The sequence below is a fragment of the Rhinolophus hipposideros genome, assembly GCF_964194185.1.
Source record: "Rhinolophus hipposideros genome assembly, chromosome: 4".
In the NCBI taxonomy this organism is placed as follows: domain Eukaryota; kingdom Metazoa; phylum Chordata; class Mammalia; order Chiroptera; family Rhinolophidae; genus Rhinolophus; species Rhinolophus hipposideros.
The window spans coordinates 76,641,467-76,665,808 of NC_138050.1; the positions used below are offsets into that span (position 1 = coordinate 76,641,467).

General features: G+C 35.1%; 1 long non-coding RNA gene across 1 annotated transcript in view; it reads right to left on the reverse strand.

Annotated features, from left to right (window-relative positions):
- Window positions 1-6,379: 6,379 nt before the first annotated feature.
- Window positions 6,380-24,342, reverse strand: part of LOC308496539 — a 234,324-nt gene continuing 216,361 nt past the window's right edge. Inside the window, exon 4 of the long non-coding RNA XR_013993198.1 lies at window positions 6,380-7,287. This is a non-coding gene — a long non-coding RNA (uncharacterized lncRNA). The remainder of the gene's footprint in view (window positions 7,288-24,342) is intronic.

Below are 24,342 nucleotides of genomic sequence, written 5' to 3' on the forward strand. Positions count from 1 at the left end.
TTTCCAGCTTTATGTTTTTGGAAAAACAAATAAATAAGAGTTATCAACTCGTATCTTTCTGAAAAAAGCTGGATTTTGCTTTTCTGAAAAGAAACAGGAGAGAACTGGCTTTTTAAAATACATTTAGGAAACAACAATTCACTTGGATCTAGGCAAATGCAGGGGGGCTTAATTCAAAGTGTTGACCAAATCTTGGCCCTTGCTTGGTGTCACTGTAATTTTCTCAGTTTTCCTCTACTGTTCAAAGCACGTGTAATTTCACAACAACCCACAAAGGAGAACAAAGAAAAAGGTAACTGAAGAGATAGATATTCAAACCTCAGAATATTACATAGGAACAACAATAATCAATATGTTTCCTACTTAGGCAGATTTTACTTTCTTAGCTTAATTTTTAAAAGTAAAATCCCATGTTTGGAGAGCTGATTTATGAAAGGATATTTAAGTTCCAAATCTCTTCTACTCATTTACAGGAAACTTCCTTATTAGAATATACTATATCAAGTCATGTGTTGGATAAAAAGAATTCCCTATTTTTGTCGTAGAAATATTCAACTTGAAAACTATTGCTTTATTTTTATATCTGTTTTTAACATTAACTTTCAAGTTTTGAAAAAATGTCTCAATCTGATTAGACGTCTGGAAGCAGGTAGGTGAGTGAAGCAAGAGAAATTTCATGGTGTGATCATAGGCAAACATTTCATTTATTAATACTAAATGTATTATTTTTTCAGAAGAAAAAGAATCAAGCTTTGTAGAATAATGAAGGAAAAGACTCGATCAACATGAAAAAGATAAACCATGTTTTGAACTGCTTCTTTTAGCAAGAGAACTTTTTGAATACACTAGTTAAGCTTAAAATATAAATCACTTGAGAGAGGAAATTAATATAAAAATTCACAGTCCTAGTAGTAGTGAACATGAAATTTTAAGATTTATGGAAAAAATATTTGTAATCTTAAAGAAATGTCAGTTGGTTTTTTTTTATACTCTGTTATAAATTACAGCAGGACTTTACCTACAATTCGTTGATAGAATTGATAAGAATCTGAATGAGAGAAGGAAAGTGAAACTGAGCAAACTAAGACATATTCTCTGAGTATATCCTTCTCTTGAGTTACTCATTTTGACAACATTTTCAGAAGAAAATAAGGAAAAGAACAAATTTATAATGGTTCTGTAATTTCTTTTTATTTTGTTTTTACAACTTCTCATACTCACACCTTTGCTCTCTATAATACTTTCTCTATATTGTCTCTCTCCTCTCCACCCCCTGGGGATACACACACACAGAGATACCACATATATATTTAGCCTAATTATTATATAACATACATATGTAATGTAATATATATATATATATATATACACATACTATATATATATATAATAATTGAGCTAAAAATAAAAAAATCAATTTGAAAAGTCTAAAAACAGATGTCACAGTCACATCCATTTTTCTAAGGTTGTTAAATAAGTTAAACACTGTATTATCAACACATATTTTTATATTGACCATATCCCTTTATTTGCATACTACTAATCCTTTCCAATTTTTCTTAAGACTGAAAACTCTCTGTGTGGTATTTGTCTATGTGCAATCATAGAAATCTGAAAGAAGTTAACAAACCAATATCCTATATGTGAATAATTATTGAAATCATAGCTAATAACTAAAACTTTTTATCTACAATGACGTATGGTGAGAATTACAATTAGAATTAATGACTATAAATTAGAAAATTATGGTCACCAAAACCATTGGTTATTTTTTTCTATCTTGACCTAAAAATATCAGTAGACTTAGAAAACTACATAATCAGAGGGTGAACAGAGGATAAAACGCCACACTAGCAAACTAATAGCAATATCCACTGCAGCATTTTGATATGATGCTAAGGGCTAAGTGGTCCTTTCATATCCTGTATCCATCTTTCTGCTGCTTTCTTTGGATAGAACGAAATTAATCTATTCTGGCATAGAATGTCTGAGATTGGCAATCCACTCAAAATATCTCACCTCTGCTAAAGTGAATCTGAGAGTTAAGTGATTTGGGCACAGTTTATCCAAGACTTTCCCATATTATATGTTAAAACTAGAGTAACCTAGAATTGCTGTAAAGAGATATAAAATCTATGTGGCAACTGCTTTGCATTCTTGGAAAAGAAAAAGCAGACAATACCAATATAAAGTCAAGGTATTAGAGGCAAAGGTGGCTTTTACCACTTCTGATGAAAAAAAAAAAAAAACACAAAAAGTTACACATAGTAAAATCCTGGAAACACTAATTAATCTGTAAGAGTAAGAGCAGGTAAACATTATTTAATTTAGAAAATGACTGGCTCGGGTTTTCAGTCATGTTCTTCCTGGTATAAAAATAATAAAATTATCTCTGATGTCAAAGAACAATAACAACGATATTGATAAGCTTAGCAGGATTCAGGAAAATTAACAAAAATTACTTTAAAGTAGTTTTTATATCACTATTAAGGAAAACAATGTGGATGGTGATACCTAGCTGAGTAAGAAAGACAAATTTCTTAATAAAACATACAGATGAAAGTGGAAACTAAAGAAAGTATTATTATTAAATCTACAAGATATAAATTATTGGCATATTTGAACATAGCCAAATTAGTAAGAGAATTCTTTCACTTTTTATATTCTAATGATGGCATATTATTAAGAACAGTGGTTCCCAAAGTGTGATCTCCAGACTTTGGGCATTTGTAAGAAAATTGCAGTTCTTACACCCCACCCAGAACTGCTGAACAAAACTTCTACAGTGGGGTCCAGCAATTTGTATTTTAACAAGCCTTCTAGGTGATTGTGACACAATAATTTAAAGCACTGATATATATAAAGCCACAAAGGAAACTAAATTATTATTTTCAAATTATAAAAAACACTAAAAAGAGGGAGGCACATTACAACACAAACTAATTTGTGGGCATATTTTCCCAAAGAGTTTAATAAGAATGAAGAGATGCTAAAGAATGAAGAGATGTTAAATGATAACTCAGCCTTAATTTCAGAACATTGTTTTTACAATATGTATAAGGCACTCTTCCATATATCACCTATTTCATTGACCTGATAGCACCCCTAGATTATTTGTCAAAATATAGCTTTATAACAGGTCAATTTAATTTCTAGAGATATTAAACCATAAAAAGTGCTGAATATTAGGAAATAGTTTGCACAGATTAAAAATAAAATGACATTACATTCAAGAAAAAATATATAGCGAAATATGAAAAATGCTAAAAAGTTAATGCTAAATTTGAGAAAAGGACAATCTAGGTATCACTGTTGCTTTTTGTCTGCTCTGTTCTTTTTTGTTTTTCTAGTCTTCATATTAGGTGACCTGCAATTACACTCAGGAATATTGTCTAGAGTATAATTTTTTGACAATGGGGAAAAATTATTGTAACCGTGTAACTAATCTTATGTGATCTACATCCTTCATGAAGAGATTTCTGAATGAAGCTTTAATGCTTGTGAATACTTTTAGCTCCATGACCTATTCGTTATCCCTAGGAGGTGGGTATTTAATCTGTCAAACATTTGTAAAACACCAAAAGCAGTATGGCCTTTGACCTGGGTCACTAAAATGGTACTCCATTCTAGAGACTTTTTGATTTCACCCAGCAGGTCCCATACATTTGTATTGTACCTTATGAAGCATTCAGGCAGAGTATGATCTTTGACTTCTGGCCACCTGTGTCCCATACTTTTTGTGTGAAAGAAATAAATGACAGGCTTGGAGATTAAGTTCAGCTTTCCTTTTTTATTCAGGTGTATTGCCAGCTGAGTTGAATGACCCATGGGTGCTTTAATTTATAGTATTTGGTTCTTTTGTTATTATAACTTATAGCAATGTATGTGTTACTGACAAATTATCTTAACATTCTGTGTCACAAATGGGTTCTCTTCTTTGGGAAGTAGGTATGGCAATCCCCCACCCCCCAAAAAAAATCTAACATTGCATGCACACATACATATATATCCTTAATTACTGCATGTGTTTTCCATATTAATGTCATCATCATTGTTTTTAAATCCAGAATGTTTGACATTTTGGAATGCTTGTAAGTGGATTTTATATATTACTATTTCAGAACCTATCGGGGGGATAACATTTGGAAATTCTATTGTGAACAAGTTTCATTTTAACAGTTCTATAAAAATCAACAACAAAAGGACTTCACTCATAAGGCGCAAAATCTAAAATTCTTTTCAGCTGCCCATCACTTTAATTCACTCATTCAAGAGGTAATTATTGGACCTCTACTATGTACTAAGAATTATGACAAGCACTGCAGAAAATATAGAGATGAACTTCCCTCTACGAGTCTGATATAGGAGCTAAGAGAGATAACTACAGCATAGGATCAGATTGCCCAAGCTCCAAACCAGAGGGCTAAGCAATGGTTTCTGAGGGCTTGGCTAAGAAAGATGAAGGTGAACTTCAGGGATAAGGTGGCATTCATCCTAGGACTTGAATGATGTATAGGATTTCAACAAATATAAGTAGTGAGACAAAATAATCCAAGGAGGAGTGAATAGCATGAATTATTAAACAGAGAAAGAAACAAACTGGGCCTCTTAAGGAAATGTCAAGTTGTCCATATTGAACTGATAATAAGACAAGTGAAGAAAAGTGGTGAGACTTAAGTAGAAAAATATGGAAGGAACTGGATTAAGGAGGATGTTGAATGCCATGCTAAGAAATTGTAACTTTATTGCAATAAGAAGTTGGGACTCATCAGATTTGTTTTAATGAAGAGAATAAATTTTGACTAGAGATTTTAAAAATAAAATTGTACAGTAGACAAGATTTACCTTGTTGGAGTCATGTAGAGCTAATTTCTATTTCCAAATCTTAAACTTGTTAGTTATCTGAATATGTTTCTTCTTTTTCTTGTGCCTCAGTTTCCTTACCCAGAAAAATTAGGAATAATTGCTTTTCTATTAGGATCCCTGTGAGGATTTATTTAGGTAATGCATGCAGTGCGTCTTAACAGAGTATCTGGGCTATAGTTGGTGAACAAAAACTGTGCCTTTCTCTGTTTTCTCCAAGGGTTTAATGAATGGGGAACTGAAGACTGGAAGTAAGAAAATAAAATGTAAATGTGACCCAAGGTGGTAACAGAATATTAATATTTTATTTTTAAAACATTTTATTAAAATGCAGCTAACATACAATATTATATTAGTTTCAGGTGTACACCATAGTTATTCAACATTTATATACCTAAAGAAATGATCACCATAAGTCCAGCAACCATCTGACACTGTACCATGTTCTCACAATATTACTGATTACTTTCCCTATGCTTTTCTTCACATCCTGATGACTATTTTGTAACTATCAGTTTGTACTTCTTAATCCCTTCACCTTTTTCACCCTGCCCTGCAACTCCCATTCATCTCTCATCCCAACAAATCTACGTAGGATTTCAACAAATATAAGTAGTGAGACAAAATAATCCAAGGAGTGAATAGCATGAATTATTAAACAGAGAAAGAAAAAAACTTCACCACACGTAGCTATTACAATATTATTGACTATATTCCTTACGCTATACCCTCCATCCCCATGACTACTGTGTAACAACGAATTTGTACTTTTTAATCCCTTCCCCTTTTTCACTCACTCCCCAACCCCCCTCCCATCTGGCAGCCATCAATATGTTCTCTGTATCTATGAATTTGTTCTGTTTTACTTGTTTCTTTTGTTCCTTAGATTCCACATATAAGCAAAATCACATTGCATCTGTCTTTCTCTGACATACTCCACTCAGCACAACACCCTCCAGGTCCATCCATGCTGCCACAGATGGCAAGAACCCATTCCCTTCCATGGCCGAGCAATATTCCTTTCTATATATGTATAACCTGCTCTTTCTCCGTTTATCCATGTATGGACACCCAGGCTGGTTTCACATCTTGGCCCTTGTTAACCACGCTGCAGTGAACATATGGATGCACATGTCCCATCAAAGTAATGTTTAGGTGTCTTCAGATGAACACCATGAAGTGGAATTACCGAGTCCTTCTTAGTCTCTTGCTATAGCCTTTGTTTTAAAGTCTATTTTGTCTGGTATAAGTATTGCTACCCCAGCTTCTTTGCTTGTTTTCTTCATTTCTATTTTCATGAAATAATTTTTCTATCCCTTTACATTCCATTTGTGTGTCTTTCAATCTGAAGTGAGTCTCTCGTAGGCAACATATGTAAGGGTCTTGTTTTCTTATCTGTTCAGCCCTCCTGTGGCTTTTGAGTGGATATTTGATCCATTTACATTGACAATAATTGTTGATAGATATGTAGCTATTGGCATTTTATTATTCATTATTTTGCTTTTTTTTCTTTTTTACATCTTAAGGAAGTCCCTCTATCATTCCTTGTCATACTGGTTTGGTGGTGATGAACTCCTTTAGCTTTGTCTTGTCTGCGATGCTCTTTATCTGTCCTTCAGTTTTAAATGATAGTCTTGCTGGGTAGAGTAGTCTTAGTTATAGGTCCCTGATTTTAATTACATTGAATATGTTGTGTCAATCTCTTGTGCCCTGTAAAGTTTCTGTTGAGAAATCAGTTGACAATCTAATGGGAGCTTCCCTATAAGTTACTAGTTGCCTTTCTCTTCCTACTTTTAGGATTCTTTCTTTGTCTTTAATCTTTGCCATTCAATTATAATGTGTCTTGGTATGAGCCTGTTTGGGTTCATCTTGTTTGGGGTTCTCTGTGCTCCTTGCACTCATATGTCTATTTCCTTCACCAAGTTAGGAAATATTTCAGTCATTTCTTCAAATAGGCTCTCAGTCTCTTCTCTCTTCACCTTCTGGTTCTTCTATGATGTGAACGCTGACATGCTTGATGTCCCAGAGGTCTCTCAAACTCTCCTCATTTTTTTTTTGGATTCCTTTTTTTGTTTTGTTTTGTTTTGTTTTTGCTACCCTGTCTTCCAAATTGCTGGATCCTCTACTTCATCTAGTCTGCTGGTGATTCCTTCTAGTATATTCTTCATTTCAGTTATTATATTCTTCACTTCTGACTGGTTCTTTTTTGTTTTAAAGTCTATTTTGGTTTCTATGTCCTTTTTTATTCTTGCTATTTCTTTGTTGAAATTCTCACTAAGTTTCTTGAGCATCCTTATAACCATTGTTTTGAATTCTGTATCTGGTAGGTTGTTTGCCTCCATTTTGTTTAGTTATTTTTCTGGAGTTTTTTCCTGTTCTTTCATTTGCGATGTATTTCTTTGTTTCCTCATTTTGGCAGCTTCTCTGTAAATAGAAACAGATAAATTTGTTTCTATTTATTAGGTAGATCTGCTACACCCCACCCCACCCCCCAGTCTTGTCTGGGTGGCCTTATGTAGTAGGTACCCTGTGGGGCCCAGTGGCTCAGTCTCCCTGGTCACCTGCCCTGTATGCTCCAGGAGTCTTTCTTGTGTGGATTGTATGTGCCCTCCTATTATAGTTGAGCTTTGGTTGCTATTGGTACATCAATGGGTGGGATTGACCCTCATGTTAATTGGCTCTGGGGTTTAACAACGTCCACAGCTTATGGGCTACCATGAAGGAGGCTCACTCCTTGAGTGGGATTTGCCCCAGCAGGTTCTAGTGCCTGTTGTGACCTCCCTGTGGGTGTGCCCCTTGTGGGGCTAATTTTGCAGTGCTCTGCTGTGGTCTGAAGCCAAACTTCAAGAATTTTGGTTCTGGCGCCTCTTGGGAGGGGCTCAGATGCAGGCCCAGGTGACCCACTGCCTGTGACCAGCCAAGGACTACCTGGTAAGAGCTACAAAGCAATCCATAGTTTTTTGCTGCCTCTGCTAACCCTGGAGGCGTGTTGAAAAGGCCACACTGTGAACCGAGGATGTCTGCCACCAATACTGGGCCTAGGGCAGCTCCACAAAATGCCAAGACACACTGAGGCCTGCTGCCACCTGCCGGCTTTCTTAAGGTTCAGCTGTTGATAAAGTCTCATATGGTACACAAGAAGAGTGAGGCAGGGTCTCAGGGATTCATTAGAGTGAGAAAAATTATGCTCAGCAGGTTAATGTAAATTCTGGTTTGGTGCCAGTGCCGAACCTAAAGCTACTCAGCAAAAGTCTCAGAGCATACCAAGGCCAGTTGCCACCTGCCTGGGATCTGTCGGACTTTGATAGTTTTCCAAGAAAGAGTACTATGCCAATGGGGCTGGCCGATCACGGAGAAAGTGCCTCTGGCATTGGGATAGTTGGGTGCGTCAGGGTCCCAAGTGAGTCAACATGGTGGAGCTATGGAGCTCACCAGACCAATCAGATTCAGATTTGGCCATGTGGGGACGGGCCAACACAGGAAATATGGCACCCACCTTCCAGTTTCTTCAGAGGAAGACCTCCTCACAGGGAAATAGCAACAGTCCTCCAGCCCTCAACCCCAAGCAACACAACTCAGACTAGCCCCTGTATGTCTTTGACACCCTACCAAGTTACTGTACCTCCACTGGAGCCCAAAGTGAGTGCCCAGGAGTGTGAGTCTGTGCGAGGGCCATTTAAGAAGACAACTGGGTTCCTGCCACCTTCCATCCCACCTGAATGGTCAGAATCCCCACTGCTTTTCACAGCCAGATGTGGGAGGGCTCTTTTTCATGTCACCAGTACTCTGGGCTCAGGAGGCTACATGGGGCTCGGGTCCCTCGCTCCTTTGCTGGGAACCTTCATGGCCAAGATATCCCTCCCTATTCTCAACCACCACAGGGAAGTTTGAGATTACCAGTTCTGTGTCTCCGCCCTTCCTACCAGTTTTGACATGGCTTCTTCTTTATCCTTAGTTACAAAACTTCTAGATTTGTAGAAGATTTCAGATGGTTCTCCAGATTGATTATTCTATAATTTAGTTGTAATTTTAATTTGTTCACAAAGGAAGCAGGCACAATGTTTATCTATTCCACCATCTTGGATCTTAATATTTTATTTTTAATAGAGGTTTGTGTAAAATGTAATAGATCTTCAATGTAGCCTTATCTACATGTTTATAATATATAAATGCCACAGAATACTATTTAGCTTGCTAATTTACCCCATCTCATTTCAACATCATTTATGAAAAGTTGAAAGTTACAATTTATATTTTTAAGTCATAAACTTTAATCACATAGATCATGTTCTCCAATATTCAGTTACACAAGTCAAATAAATCTGCTCATTAAGTTCTTAGCTTTAAGTATCTTTATTTACATTAGACAATACCTATTCTAGCTTCACAGAATTCTAAACAGTGTTATAATCCTTTAAAAAAGATAACTCCTGCATCACCCACATATGTACATGTAAGATAATATTTTACATATTCTTCACATGTACATATAAAATGCATAACCAATTAAATCAGTTTGTTAATTTGTTGTTAAATGTTGCAATTCCCAACTCAAATATGAACAGTTTGAAATACGTATGTAACTTCTTCTACTTTTCCTACTTCTCAATTCAAGGAAAGCATAAAAATATAAAAATAGGTCAATATTTATGTAGATGAATAAATGTCTCCTGTCACAGTTTCTGATTTAGCATTCCATTTATAGACTGCCCCACCAAAAATCTTCTTTAGTAAATTATGCTGCTATTTGGAGGATTAAATCATTAATGAATAATGCAACTTCAGATTATACCAGTTTGGCTGTGTTTGTAAAGGCCACCAACTCTGTCAGAAGATATTACCTGGAGGTTGTTATGGGAGGGACAAGTAGTCCTGAGATAAAATTTTTAAAAATGTAAATAAATAAGACTATAAAATATAAAACACTTACGTCGTGGACATTGCCAAATCTGACTCTCAAATTCTGCCTTCTCACGTACCCATAATCCTCTCCACAATACCCAAATCTTTTCTAGTGAATGTCCAAGATTGTAAATGGATTGTAAAATGAATTGTAAACTGGTGAGGGCATGAGACTAGAAGCCTGACTGACAGAACACAATGGAGCAAGAGGTGGTAAGGGCACCAGGCACAGCTAAGCAACTGCTCAGCTGCAGAGAGAACCTCTGCACATTTCTCGTCTGGAGAAGCATGACCTCATCTGGGCCCTCAAAGTAATGGCTCTCACATTGAGTACTCTTTGCAAGCATTCCTGCATCCTGCAGAGACACAGGAGTACCACGTAGGTCTCTGCTTATCCTAAACAGGACTTATTTCCAGTCTCAGAGATTTGAGTTTGGGATTGTTCATATATTTAAAAAAAATAGTTTACCCACTTTATTGAGATATAACTGATATACTAAAAGCTGTACATATTTAATGTATACAATGGGTTTGGAGGTAATTATAAACCTGTGAAATTATAACCACAATCTATGCCTTAAACATATCATTCACCTCTAAAAGCATCCTCCCACCGTCTTTATTATATATATATATTGTGTGTGTGTGTGTGTGTGTGTGACAAGAATACTTAATGTAAGATTTACCCTCCTAGCAAACTTTTAAGTATACAATACATTATTGTTCATTATAGGCACTATGTTGTACAGTAAATCTCTAAGAATTATTTGTCTTTTATAACTGAAACTTTGTACCCTTTGGCAAACATCTCCCCCATTTCTCCTGGCAACCACCATTCTAGTCTCTGCCTCCATTATGTTCACTTAGCATGGATTATTGCTATAAAAGTGGCAGTTCTTGTGCTATCATCTGCTGATGCCTGGGATGAATTTGTTGCCTAAGAAAAGAGCATGTTCTATTCATTTCTGAGTGGCCAACCTGCCCTTATAAATTTGCAACAACAGTTCTTTTACTCTAAGAAAATTGGGTATACATCAACTTTTACCAGAGAAGCTTATGCGGTGTAAATCCTGCATCTAAATAAATTCTAGAAATACAACAATCTGAATAATTATGTAAATATATTGTCATATCTTACCGAAAATAGATGGACAGAGGAAGACAATGTGCCAGGGGGATATATCCAGTCTTGAATTTCCTTCCTGTTACTTAGTCACCTCTGGTTTTACCCTTCACACCTTTTCTTTCTTTGTTCTCCTTTTCTAGTGATTGAGAGATGAGAATTGCTACAAGTACTACTAAATTTAATCCAGAGCACACTAGACTATGTTGGGACCAAATTTGGTTTACATTCATGATGCAGTCCTGATCTCTTAATGTAGACACTGGCAATGATCCTCAGTGACACATATGTAGAGGCCACCTATGTAACTATAATTGCAAAACTGTGGAGGTTTCTGTCCATTACCCAGAAATCATGATTTTACTCTTTTCTCAAATTTGAACATCACTGATGTAGTAATTGGGGAAGGAATCTTAATAGTCATTTAAAGCCAGGCCAGTCCCCTGCTCAGTCACTTTCTTGTGTGATCATAGGTTAAATTCCTTGAACTACGGTTTCTTCAACTGTAAAATGGCTAGGGTTGTTGTGGAAATTTCATGAGTCAATGCAAAGTGCTTAGCATTTTATTCTTAATAAATGATAACTATTCTTGTTTTATTTCCATGCCATTGTAACCACACCACTTTGTTACTTTGCTGGGCATTTTACTAGCTAAATAAAAACTGACAAAAATAAAACATATTATTTTAGATAAACTCTAAAGGTTAGCTTAGAAAAATGAGAAAAACAATAAGGACACCCAGCAGACTCATGAAGATTTTTAGCTTGCCAAACTAAAGCAAACAATTTAATAATTTTACTGGCATTGCCTAATGGTTTTACTTAAGCAATTTTTAAATAAAGACAAAAAACTCAATAGAGAAGACCAACATCTGCTGTCAGATTAACCAAAGGGTATGACAAAAATATGGTACCATCATAGGAGAGTAATTGTCTTTGTATCTCTACTTGCTATGTCCTAACAAAGAATTGATTGAGAATTAGCTTAAAATAAGCAAAGGTTAAAATGTTTAAAAAGTGAGATGACTGAAGTTTTACATTCTCAAAGTAGATTTATTGGTGTGAGATTACATATAGTCAATTCAATATGATTTATATCAATAAATAATGAATGAAGAATGGAATGATTGTAGGAATGCTTTTACTAGAATGCCCAAATAATTTTTATCACATTGAAGGAGAAATATAGATGAACTCTGCTAAAACATCCTCTGTGTAAAGACTACTTCAATAGGACAGTTATTTCAGCTTCCATTATTTTTAGCTTACAAATAAGAAGTAGAGAACTGTGTAAAAACTAGAGGATTTGGTTCATAATAACATTTTTAAATTACTCGAGACGAATCCTGGTTTAATGTCTGTAACCATTGGTAAGAAGTGTCAGCAAGAGAAAATTAAGGCGTTTTCTTAAAATAACTTACTTGGTGCAAGAAATAGAATTCTGTGTCCTTGAAGTTAAATGTATCATTGAAGCTGATGTAAAATAGATTCAGGAAGAGAGCTGAATAAAATTCCGTTGAACAGCAGTGTGGTATAGTGGGAGAAAAGATGGATTTTGGAATCAATACTGGGGTTAGACAGATTCAGAAGCTTACTTAACTTCTCTGAGTCTCATTTTTATCACCTGTAAAATGCAGATTATTATCTTCTGTGGATAAATGAAATGCAAAATATGTAAAAATGATAATAACAATTTATAGCATTCATTATTTATTATAATGGGTATTGTACTAAATAATTTATGTTTTACTTCATCCCTTTATATCACAATAACCCAGTGAGGTGAGTACTATTATTTTCCTATTCTACATATGAGAATATAGGGACAAAGAGGGATTGTGTGTCTTTATCAAGGTCAGCCGTCTTTTCAGTGGAGTGATCTGGATATGAATCTAGTCCATTGAGCTCCAGAACCCAGGTTATACTCCACAAATATAGAAAGGAATATTAAAAATGAAGTAACTACCAAATAGACATTTCACAACACATAGGATCTAGTTGATTCAATAATCTTTTATACTTAGATTATCTAGTCAATAATCTTTTATATTTCTGATCTCATTTATTTCACTTACAAAAAATAATAGTTTATTACTTATAATGGGTATTTGGCATGAATAAATTGACACCATCACACAGTTATCAGTGAGAAAATTATTATTACATTAATGCAAGATTATTAGTTGCACAGCCAACTCTCAACTTTCAATGTAAATCTTCCCTACTCCTACTTTTAAATAAAGTACATAAAAATACAAAATATTAGTCCAGATTAAGTTACTTTTGAACATTAAAATATACCTTTAGGGGAGGTAGCATACCTCATGACTGATTTAAACACCAGAATTAATTCTCATTCTCAATAGAGAAAAAAAAGATAATTATTTGTAAAATAAAAAGTAATCTCCATTTATTCTGTTCTCCATTCACACTTTATTGTTTTTATATTTTTAAAACTATAGTCTGTTTTTTAAATCAGACTTAGTGAAGTAAATTGACAAAATTGTAAGATATTTAAGGTATGCAATGTGATGATATGATATATGTATACATTCTGAAAGGATTCCCAAATTGAGTTAATTAACCTATCCATCATCTCACATAACTATTTGATGGGGGTGGGGTGGGGGTATAGAAACATTTAAATTCTACTCTTTGCAAATTTCAATTACATAATTTTATCAGCTATACACCATGTTTTACCTTAGATCTTTATTTTATAATTGAGAATTTATCCCTTTTACTAACCTACTTCTTCCATCCCCCCAGCTCCTGGCAACCACTTTTCTACTCTCTGTTTCTACTCAAACAGAGACAAACTCTCTGTTTGTCTTTTCCTAAAAATCTTTATTGTCATGTAGGATTTCATGAGAAGTCAAGAAATCTACATAATATGAAGGAAAGATGAACTTGACCACTCTTAAGCATATCCTCTGACTTTGTATGTTTAAAATAAGCCAATGGAATATTGGGGTTCTAGAAAGATAACAAGTACATATTCTATTTAAGGGAAAATCAGAAAAATTGAGGTTGGGAAGGCCCACCTAAGCAAGTAGGCATGGTTGCAACTTATTATTGCAAATTAATTTACTGGGATTCTATATTACATATAATTCGGAGTATTTACATCATAAATAGTAGTGTGGTAAAAAAAATATATCTTTCACCTGTGTCAGAACCTTCATGTGACAGCCACACCCTGGACCTTTATGACTTCATTAAGCTGACAAAGTCCAGGGAAATAATTCTGGTGTAGATTGTCCACAATGAATATCTAGAGATCAAAAATATACCATGTTTCCCTGAAAATAAGACCTAGCCGGACCACCAGCTCTAATGCATCTTTGGGAACAAAAATTAATATAAGACTTGGTCTTATTTTAATATAAGACCGGGTCTTTAATATAATAATATAATAATATAATATAATATAATATAATATAATATAATATAATATAATATAATATAATATAATATAATATAATATAATATAATAAACATAATATAATATACCAGGTCTTACATTAATTTTTGCTCCAAAAGGTGCATTAGAGCTAACTAGGTCTTATTTTCGGGGAAACACAGTATGTGTTTTGATTTTCATAATTGTATCCATCGTTGTTTTGATTTATATTTGTCATTGATCACTGTATATTTATGAGAAACTATTTTATATTCATATCATTTATTATATATTTGACTATATTAAGTCCATAATGATAAAATAGAATTTATTGATGAAGTATTTTATTGCTCACCATGTGAAAATGAAAGCTGAGAACACTTGTGCAAAATAAATTCAAAATTTGTGCTTCTAAATGAAAAGAAACTTTTTTGCAAGAATTTTTTTATCATCTTATTTACAATAGTAGTATGTACCTAATAAATTTCTATGCATTTTTTTCAGTTATAAAGGAGTACTTAAATGCTTCCATGACATAAGGTACAGTTCTGAGTGCTTTGTAGAGTACTTAAAAATAATAACAATAAATAAGACAGTCCAGTGTGGGAGATGGGGCATGATAAAAAGTAATCATTGTCATACCAGAGTTATGATAAACCACTAAGAAAGAAATTAAATTCAGATGGCCTCAGGAAAGGCTTCTGGGTGGAGATGGTGTTTAGACAAACCTTTAAAGAATGTCAGTTCTCTTTTAAATGATATTCTTATATACATCTATATTATATATCTCATAAAACATTCTTCTACTTTGTATTAGTTAATTGGTCTGAATCCTGGTTTTAGCTTCCATGATTCTGCTTAGTTTAGTCAGCCCTACAAAGTTTTATTTTTTGTTGCTTTATACGTAGTTCTAAACAGTAAATTTTAAGATACATTGTATTGCAAAATTAATACATGATTATTCAATTTTTAGTTTTTAATTTTTCAACTATAGTTGGCATAAATAGTTTATTAGTTTCAGGTGTACAGCACAGCAATTAGACATTTATATGACTTATGACATGATCACCCTGATAAATCCAATACCTATCTGATACCATACATAGTTATTATAATACTACTGACACCGTGATATACTCTACATCCTCATAACTATTTTGTAACTACAAATTTGTACCTCTTAATACCCCCATCACCATTCTCCACTCCCCAATCCAGCAAACATCAAAATGTTCTCTGAATCTATGAGCTCATTTCTGTTTTGTTTTTTCATTTATTCTGTTCTATAGATTCCACATATAAGTGAAATCATATAACTTTTGTCTTTCTCTGTCTCATATGATCCACTCACCAAAATACTTTCCAGGTTCTTCCATGTTGTTGCATTTGCAGATGTCAGTATTTCATTATTTTTTATGTCTGAAATATATTCCATTGTATACAAGGTCAAACAATTAAGTTTGTGAACTCATCCTAGAAAAAGTGCTGTATACCTCATCGCTGAATGTCATGATGGTCATCTTTGAAGTACTCCCCTTGGGAAGCTATGCACTGACACCAGCACCTAGTCCACACTTCAAAAGCAATTTTGGAACTCTTTTTCTGGAATGGCCATCAGAGCTGTCATTGTATTGTCCTTGGTGTCCTGAATGTCATCAAAATGTCTTCCTTTCAATATTTCCTTTATATTTTGGTAAATATAGAAGTCATTTTGGGACCACATGTGAGTAGGGTGGGTGTTCTAGTACAGTTTTTTTTTTTTTTTTCCTGGCTAAAAACTCCCTCATAGACAGTGCCGTGTGAGCTGGTACATTTTCATGATGCAAGAGCCATGAACTGTTGGCAAAAAGTTCAGGTCGTCTAACTTTTTCATGCAGGCTTTTGAACACTTGCAAATAGTAAACTTGGTTAACTATTTGTCCAGTTGGTACAAATTTGTAATGAATAATCCCTCTGATATCAAAAAAGGTTAGCAACATCATTGCAACAAACTCGCAGACTTAATTGTCAGGCCCAGTATATGTACCACCTCTTCTTTATCCATTTATTCCTCAGTGGACACCCAGGATGCTTCCACATCTTGGCCACTGTAAAGAAAGCTGCAATGAACATATGGATGCACATGTCCCCTCAAAGTAGTATTTTGGGTTTCTTTGGATAAATACCCAGAAGTGGGATTACTGGGCCTTTCTTTGTCTCTTGACGTAGCATTTGCTGTAAAGTTTGTTCTGTCTGTTATAAGTATAGCTACATCAGATTTTTTGTTTGTTTCCATTTTCATGAGATATATATTTTTTCCATCCCTATACTTTTGGTCTGTGGGCATCTTTTAATCTTAAATGAGTCTCTTGTAGGCAGCATATGTAAGTGTTTTGTCTCTTATCCATTCATCCACTCCATGTCTTTGGAATGGAGTATTTAATCCATTTACATTTAAAATAACTGTTGATAAATATGTAGTTATTGCCATTTTATTATTTGTATTTTTAAATCCTTTTTTCTTCTTAAAGAAGTCCTTTTAACATTTCTTGTAGTAGTGGTTTGGTGGTGATGAACTCATTTAGCTCCTTATCTGTTCTTTGATTCTAAATGATAGTTTGGCTGGGTAGAATTATCTTGGTTGTAGGTCCTTGACTTTCATCACTTGGAATATTCCATGCCAATCCCTTCTGGCATGCAAAGCTGCTGTTGACAAATCAACGGACAGCCTTATGGGCGCTCCCTTGTAGATAACTAACTGCTTTTCTCTTGTGACATATAAGATTATAATCTTGTCTTTAATCTTTGACATTTTAATTATGTTTTTTTTTTTTTTTTGGTGTGGACTTGTTTAGGTTCATCTTGTTTGGGACTCTCTGTGCTCCCTGGGCTTGAATATCCATTTCGTTCACCAGGTTAGGAAGGTTTTCTGTCATTATTACCTCAAATAGGTTATCAAGTCTTTGCTCTCTATTTTCCTTCTGGTACCCTTATGAGGCAAATGTTGGTACTCTTGATGTTGTCCCAGAGGCTGCTTAAACTCTCCTCATTTTTTTGGATTCTTTTTCTTTTTGCTATTCTGAATGGGTGTTTTCTGCTACCTTATCTTCCAAATCACTGATTCAGCCCTCAGCTTCATCTAGTCTACTGTTGATTCCCTCTACTATTCTTCATTTCAGTTATTGTTTTCTTCATTTCTGACGGGTTCTTTTTTTTATGTCTTCTACCTCCCTTTTTAAGTTCCCTACCTCCTTGTTGAAGTTATCACTGAGATCACTGAGCATCTTTATAACCGGTATTTTGAACTCTGAATCTGGTAGATTGCTCATCTCCATTTTGTTTTGTTCTTTTTCTTGAGCTTTGTTCTGTTCTCTCTTTTGGGACATATTTCTTTGTCTCCTCATTTTGGCTGCTTCCTGTGTTTGTTTCTATGTATTTGATGGAGCTGCTATGTTTCTGGCCTTGGTAGAATGGTCTTATGTAGTAGGTGTCCTGTGGGGCCCTATGATGCATTCTCCCTGGTCACCTGAGCCAGGTGCTCCACGTGTGTCTCTTGTATGGGTTGTATGCGCCTCAGCTTTGGTGCTGTTTGCTGGCAGTGGGAGGGACTGACCCTCTAGCTGAATTTTTGTGAGGACTGGCCATGACTAGAGTGGAGCAGCTGTTGTGTAGGAGCTGACTCAATGGGCAGATTCCCTTTAGTAGGGCTCTGGTGCCTGCCTAGTCTGCCTTTTGGGTGTGTCTTTCTGTGGAGGCAGTTGGGTGGTACTCTGATATGGTCTGAAGCTGGCCACCAGGTGTGTTGGTAGTTGGACCTCTTGGGAGAGGCTTTGTTGCAGGCCAAGGTCAGCCACTGCCTACTCTCTTCCTGGGGCCACTTGTTGTGAACTATAAAGTGATCTGCAGATGGTTGCCATTTGTGACGGCTTAGAGGTGCCTGGGAGACACCAAATTGTGTACTGAGGCTGGCTGCCACTAGTGCTGGGCTTGGGGTTGATCAGCAGGAGATGTGAAGCATATTGAGGCCAGATCCTGCTTCTTTGAGGTTTATGAACCATTAAGAGATTTTAGGAAATTTCTCAACATGAGTTAAGACAGGTTATTTGGATGAAAATTCTCCTGGAATTTGCTTGGGTGGGCCCACAAGTTGGGTAGTGCAGGGTTTCAGGGAATCACCAGGGCGGGGTAAATGGTATTACTGAGGTTGATGGAGACTCAGATATGATAGACACTGGAGTCTGCACACTGGTAAGAGGGAGGGCTCAACAAAGGAACTATGGCTTCTGCCAGCACAACTGAGAGGAAGCTGCCCCTCCTGCCCTCACCAGACAATTCAATTCCTCTCCATAAGTCCCTGGTACCTTTCAATCTGCTGCACCAGTGCTGAAGCTCAGAGCAAGTGCGTCCACTAACAAATAAGTCCATGCACACATCCTTTAAGAGGGACGCCTGGGACTCCAGCATCCTTCTGCCTCACTCAGCCACAATCTCCACTGGTTTTCATAGCCAGAATTTATGGGGACTTCTCTTCCTGGCACTGGAACCCTGGGCTGGGGAGCCTGGTGTGGGGGGAAACTTCACTCCCCGGGGGGAAACTCCATAGCCAATATATTCCTCCCAATTTTTAACCACCACAGATGTTTGTGGGACCAGCCCATTCTGCCTCTCCACCCCTCCTACCAGTCTCAATGTGGCTTTTTCTGTATGTCCTTACTTATAGGACTTCTGTTCTGCTAGACTTAAGACAGTTGTCAATAATGTTCTTTGGTTTAGTTATAATTTTGATGTGGTCATGGAAGGAGGCAAATGTAGTGTTTACCTATTCTGCCATCTTGATTCCTACATAGCTTCATTTTATAAGAGAAGTTATATGTTGGAATTTCTTTGTTTCTCTTTGCTGACCAGAATCAGCAGATATTCACAAATGGCTAAGGCCCTCCTCTCTGAAGAAGCAGTAACATCTTCCATTAAGTGAATATTATAGGTTACAACCAGTGTCTGATTAAAAAAAAAAAATCTATCTAGCATTACAAATAAGTTTTAATTAATACTTGCATTATAATATTAACAGTTTAAATTTTACAATTAAAATCCATAATGTTTATTGAACTCCTTCAATGTATTGGAAATTAACTTGGTAGTATAATTTTACATATATGTACTTTTAAATTAATAGTCAAGAAAAAAATTAAATTAAATTAAAAATCAATTAGTAGTTAAGATTATAGCACAATGCCTACCATAGGTAGGCACTCAATTATTACCTGTTGGATTAATTAAAAATTACTTAATTACATATTTGATGAGCCTCTTCTTGGAGCCATTTCATTCATATAGCTTGTCATAGTCAAAAGCAGCATGCCTAAGAATAGCAGAGGACTTGAATAAAAGGTTCTGCCAGGAGTATGAGTGGATTGATCAGATTTATGGTTGAAAGAGTTGGAGTTGTCAAGCATGATCATAACCTTGTAGTTCCAACAAGTCTTGATATTCACTGAAATCCAGAAGAGAGAAGCAAGAATAGGTGGATGGGAGAAGACAAATTTAAATCTTGAAAATGTTGAATATGAGATGTTGATAGACCATGAAGATATAAAATAATTGTCTGAAATTTATGGAAGGATCTGTGTTAGAGATACACTTATGGAAACGGAAGCTATGGTGAAGACTGAAAATTCTAAAGTATGTAGGGTAAGAAGAGACCAATAGTAGCGACCTGGGTTATCCATCAAACACAGGTTACTGTGATGAAGCATATCTGTCCAATGTAACTCAGCTCCTCCTCCTTTTCTGTCATTGATTGTCCCACTAGTGTGGGACATGGAGGGGTCTTATTCATGCTGCTGAACTTAAAATGTTTATCTCAACTTGACTATACTTTAGACAAGCAAACATATCCACATGCCTGGAGGGTGGCACACCCCAGTTCCATGAGAACAGGTGCATCTGGCCCTGGCCCTATGTACCTCTTCATCTGGCTATTTATTTGTATCCTTTATAATAAACTAGAAACGTGTTTTAAACTCTTAAAAGCTCCACTACATCTTGAACAACTATTATAACCTATAGTTAATATCTGTGCATATTTTTGCCACTGAACCTCCACATATTTTGATAAATATATGAGCTTTTGTCTCTGTTTGCTTTAAACATATATGCCTCTCAAAGGTCTGGAACATAGTTTATATTTAATTGATTCTTGCCTCATATTCCACATTTTTTTAAATGCATATATGTTACACCTACAGTAAAGGATTATGATGAGGATAAAATGGGATAATGACCATGAAAACTTTTTAAATTCTGAGCTTTGTGTGTTTTGTATTTTGCATGCAGTTTTTCCCTTCCCAAATCTTGGAATACATCAAAGTACTGTTACCACCACCACACATCCAGGAGTTTGAACAAACTAAGGCAACAATGTAAAAGGGATTGCTTAAGTAACAGGGCTCAGGGAAAATACAGAGACACTTTGATCATAGCATATATGGTAAAAGCAAATATGCTAAAAGGAGACCCATCTTAGAAGAATATACATTTTCTTGCTTTGCATATGCTCCACACACAGGATCTAGAATGACGCCTTATCTCATCATACCATCCATAATGAATGACTAACAACTTGAGTCTGTTAGGATTGGAAGCAGTGTAGTCCAAAAGAAATGAAGCATAATCATTAAACATTAGGGAGAGGAGAAAATGTGCCCAAAGGAGAATGAGGTTTGGATTCCTTTCTATAAGGAGACAGGTTGCCAGGAAAGATGATTCTGAGAACTGAGATTAGAGACTCCACACTTTTGAGAAGCTAAGAGGATATACTAAAAAAGAGTAGATGAGCCTGCATTAACCATCATGGCTATTGTTTAGGTCAAAGATCTGACTAGATTTCTGTGACTTTTCCATATTACCTCCGCATTACAAATGCAATGGTCAGTTCTCATTCCTCATTCCTCCTCTTTTGTAGCTTCTTGGCAGTATTTGGCTTCCATATTCTCTCTCTCCTTCTTGAAATAGTATTGTCCTCTGGATTATCATACTCTCTCAGGATTCTACTTTACTGGCTGCTCCTTTGAGCCTCCTTTTCTGACATTATCTATCCCCTTAACCTTGCTTCCGTGGGATTTTAATGTACACTTTTGTGTTTTTGATTTATTATTGAGCTGTTGACAAGTGGTACTAACAATAAAAGAATAGACAAGAACCTAACACACAAACTACATATTTTTACACTAATGACATTAGAGTACTAAAACATATTTCACAAATTGAAAAGAAATTTGAAGAGGGGAAAGTATGAGAATTTGCTCATTACGAATCACATGCTATTTTAGTTATGTTAAATTAAAGAAAACACATAGGAGCCATCAGCATTTTATTCAACTGTACACTGTAATTTATATAAAGCACATCACCGTCATCAGCAGTTACACCAAATTAATATTCATAATTTCATTTCACTGTTTTCAGAATTGTGTTTCACTTAGTTTTTAATTTTTAGTTATATCACTGCTATCAGTGTAAGAAATGTATACCTAACTTTGTATTTTCTACATTAAAAATAATTATCAAAAATTATATAAGATGATGTTTTTATTTTATGTTGTATTTGAAAAATACTGTATAGAAAAACTTTTATTTGAATTAGTCACTTAATGTTGTAGGAATACAAATTTCCAGAGGTGGTGATGATATAAAAACTGATTGCTCTAAATCAGTTAATAACTTTGGTCTTAGTAATGATTTTTCTATTATAATTTCAATTAAACTTTTCAGTAATATGTATCATATGAAAAGGTTTTTCTTTCTTATTATTATTTTCTGAATCACAAAAATGAAAATATCAGAAAAAATCCTCCTTAAATTTTATAATCTGATGTATCTGTAAAACGTGTGAATATCTAAGATTACTCCTAGCAGTGGCTTTGTTAAGTCTAAACAATATAAAGGAGGGGCCATTTCATCAGATCATTGATTACGTACCATTTTCAGGCACTTTAATAGTTGGAAACAGATTGAATGTGCTAATAAGACAAACGATTGATTTTACAGATATAAACTAAGGGTGACAACTGGTAACAAACTTAGAAGCTCTGTCAGTAGAACTGGCATGGGCCATACCATCCAGTCACTTTAAACAAGATCTCTTCATCATGAAATCCTAGTATTCTTACTTGGTACTTAGAGGCTAGCTTCTTGGATTTTTCTATTGATTTTTCTATTTTCAACAGAAATCTATTGATTGATTTCTATTTTTCTACCTCTTCATTAATCAAGTACATTATGTTACTTGTATAAATAAATATCTGTTTGATTCTCTACCATCTACATCATCGAACATGGTGGATTTCCTTGGGTCCTAATATACCTAGCACAATGCCTTATACATATTAGTCACTCAGGAAATATTTTCCAAAATCATTTATTTTTACTAGAGAGAGAGAGAGAGAGAGAGAGAAGCAGAGAGAGAGAGATAGAGAGAGACAGAGAGAGAGAGAGAGAGAGAGAGAGAGAGAGAGAGAAATAGATATACTGGGAATGCCAAAAAAAAATGTATTTAAGTGGACACTTTGGTCAACGTTGCTCAAGCGGTAGTTTGCCATAATCAGATGTGTCTGGACGCTGATGGTAACCACTTTGAGCACCTCTTGTAATTGCAGAAGTCAAACGTGACTTGTATTCATCTTTTGTTATCGGTATATATTATTACAATTTTAATACAGTTTTTTTCCTTTCTTAAAATGTGTATACATTTTTGACAGTATATGTGAGTGTGTGTCTGTGTGTTTGTGTATAATTTTATATTACTATTAGGTTGGTGCAAAAATAATTGTGGTTTCAAAGGTTGGAAATAATTGGAAAAACTGTAATACTTTTGCACCAACCTAATATGTATAAAATATATGCTTTTTCATAGATTGTGGAGTGCAAAGGATAAAAGAAGTCATTTTTATATGGTACAGAGCTGATCGTCAAGGGTTGTCCTGCCAATTTTTTTGTACCCGCCAGACCAATGAGAGGAGGACTCAACTGCTCAGAAGGGATCAGCTGCTCAGACACATTAGAATTTGTCTACACATCTTTGTGATGGCAGCAGTAATCTGTCTGAGATATTGTAGTGTTGAGATTCCTACAATTTATCCTGCTTAAATGTCCTTAGGCACTTGTTTAGCAAATAGACTTTGTATTAAGATATTCTTTCAATTATTACTTCTACATCCACCCATCTAAAAAGTCTTACCCTGATCTAGCATTTGGATGATGAATCCAGCTTTATTAATTTTACATTGCATGCTGGACTAGGTTTGCTTTCCTAACAATTTTTCTTCTAAATTTTCTGATTCTGTACCTTCCATTGTACTTTACCTGCAAATTCTTCATAAACTCTTACAGCTTTCGGGTTTGAGATTTTTTTTTTCCTCCTTTTGAAACAGATCCTTATGGTTTCATCCCTTCCATACAGCCACTTTAAGGTGTTCTTCTGTAACCTCTGGTACGTCCTCGCTCCCAACATTGTTTTGACTGGTGATCAAAGAGGAAGCAGAGCCAACTGTTCTAAACTTTGATCTCCATCCATCTCGGCATTTTAAAATTAGCATATTAACTCATCTTCTTAACTATTAAGGAGAGCATTTTATAACTACTGTAACCATTCCAGCAAAATAAAAACTTTAAGTGAAACAGGTAAAGTGAATACGCTTCTAAGATACTGAAATAATTTTCTTGTGTATGTAAATTCCTCTAAATGTTTCAGTGGTATAATAGTTTCTAAATTCCAAGAATATACTACTTTAAATATATATCACAGAAAAAGTTGTAATAAGAAAATTATGGAGGACAGGCTTTTTGAGATGACAGAAGAATTGTTGGCATGGTTTCTTCAACATTATTGCAATGAAAATTTTACTTTGTGTAGTTAGGAAGGTAGTGCTACAAAAATGAATGAGTACATACAAATTCTGCCTGGGCTCCACAATGATGCTTCTTATCATAAAACAATTACTTTGCTCACTTTCCTAGTTGATAAAAATCTTGTTTAACACACGTTTTCTTGGCAATTCTTTCCCCGTAGCAT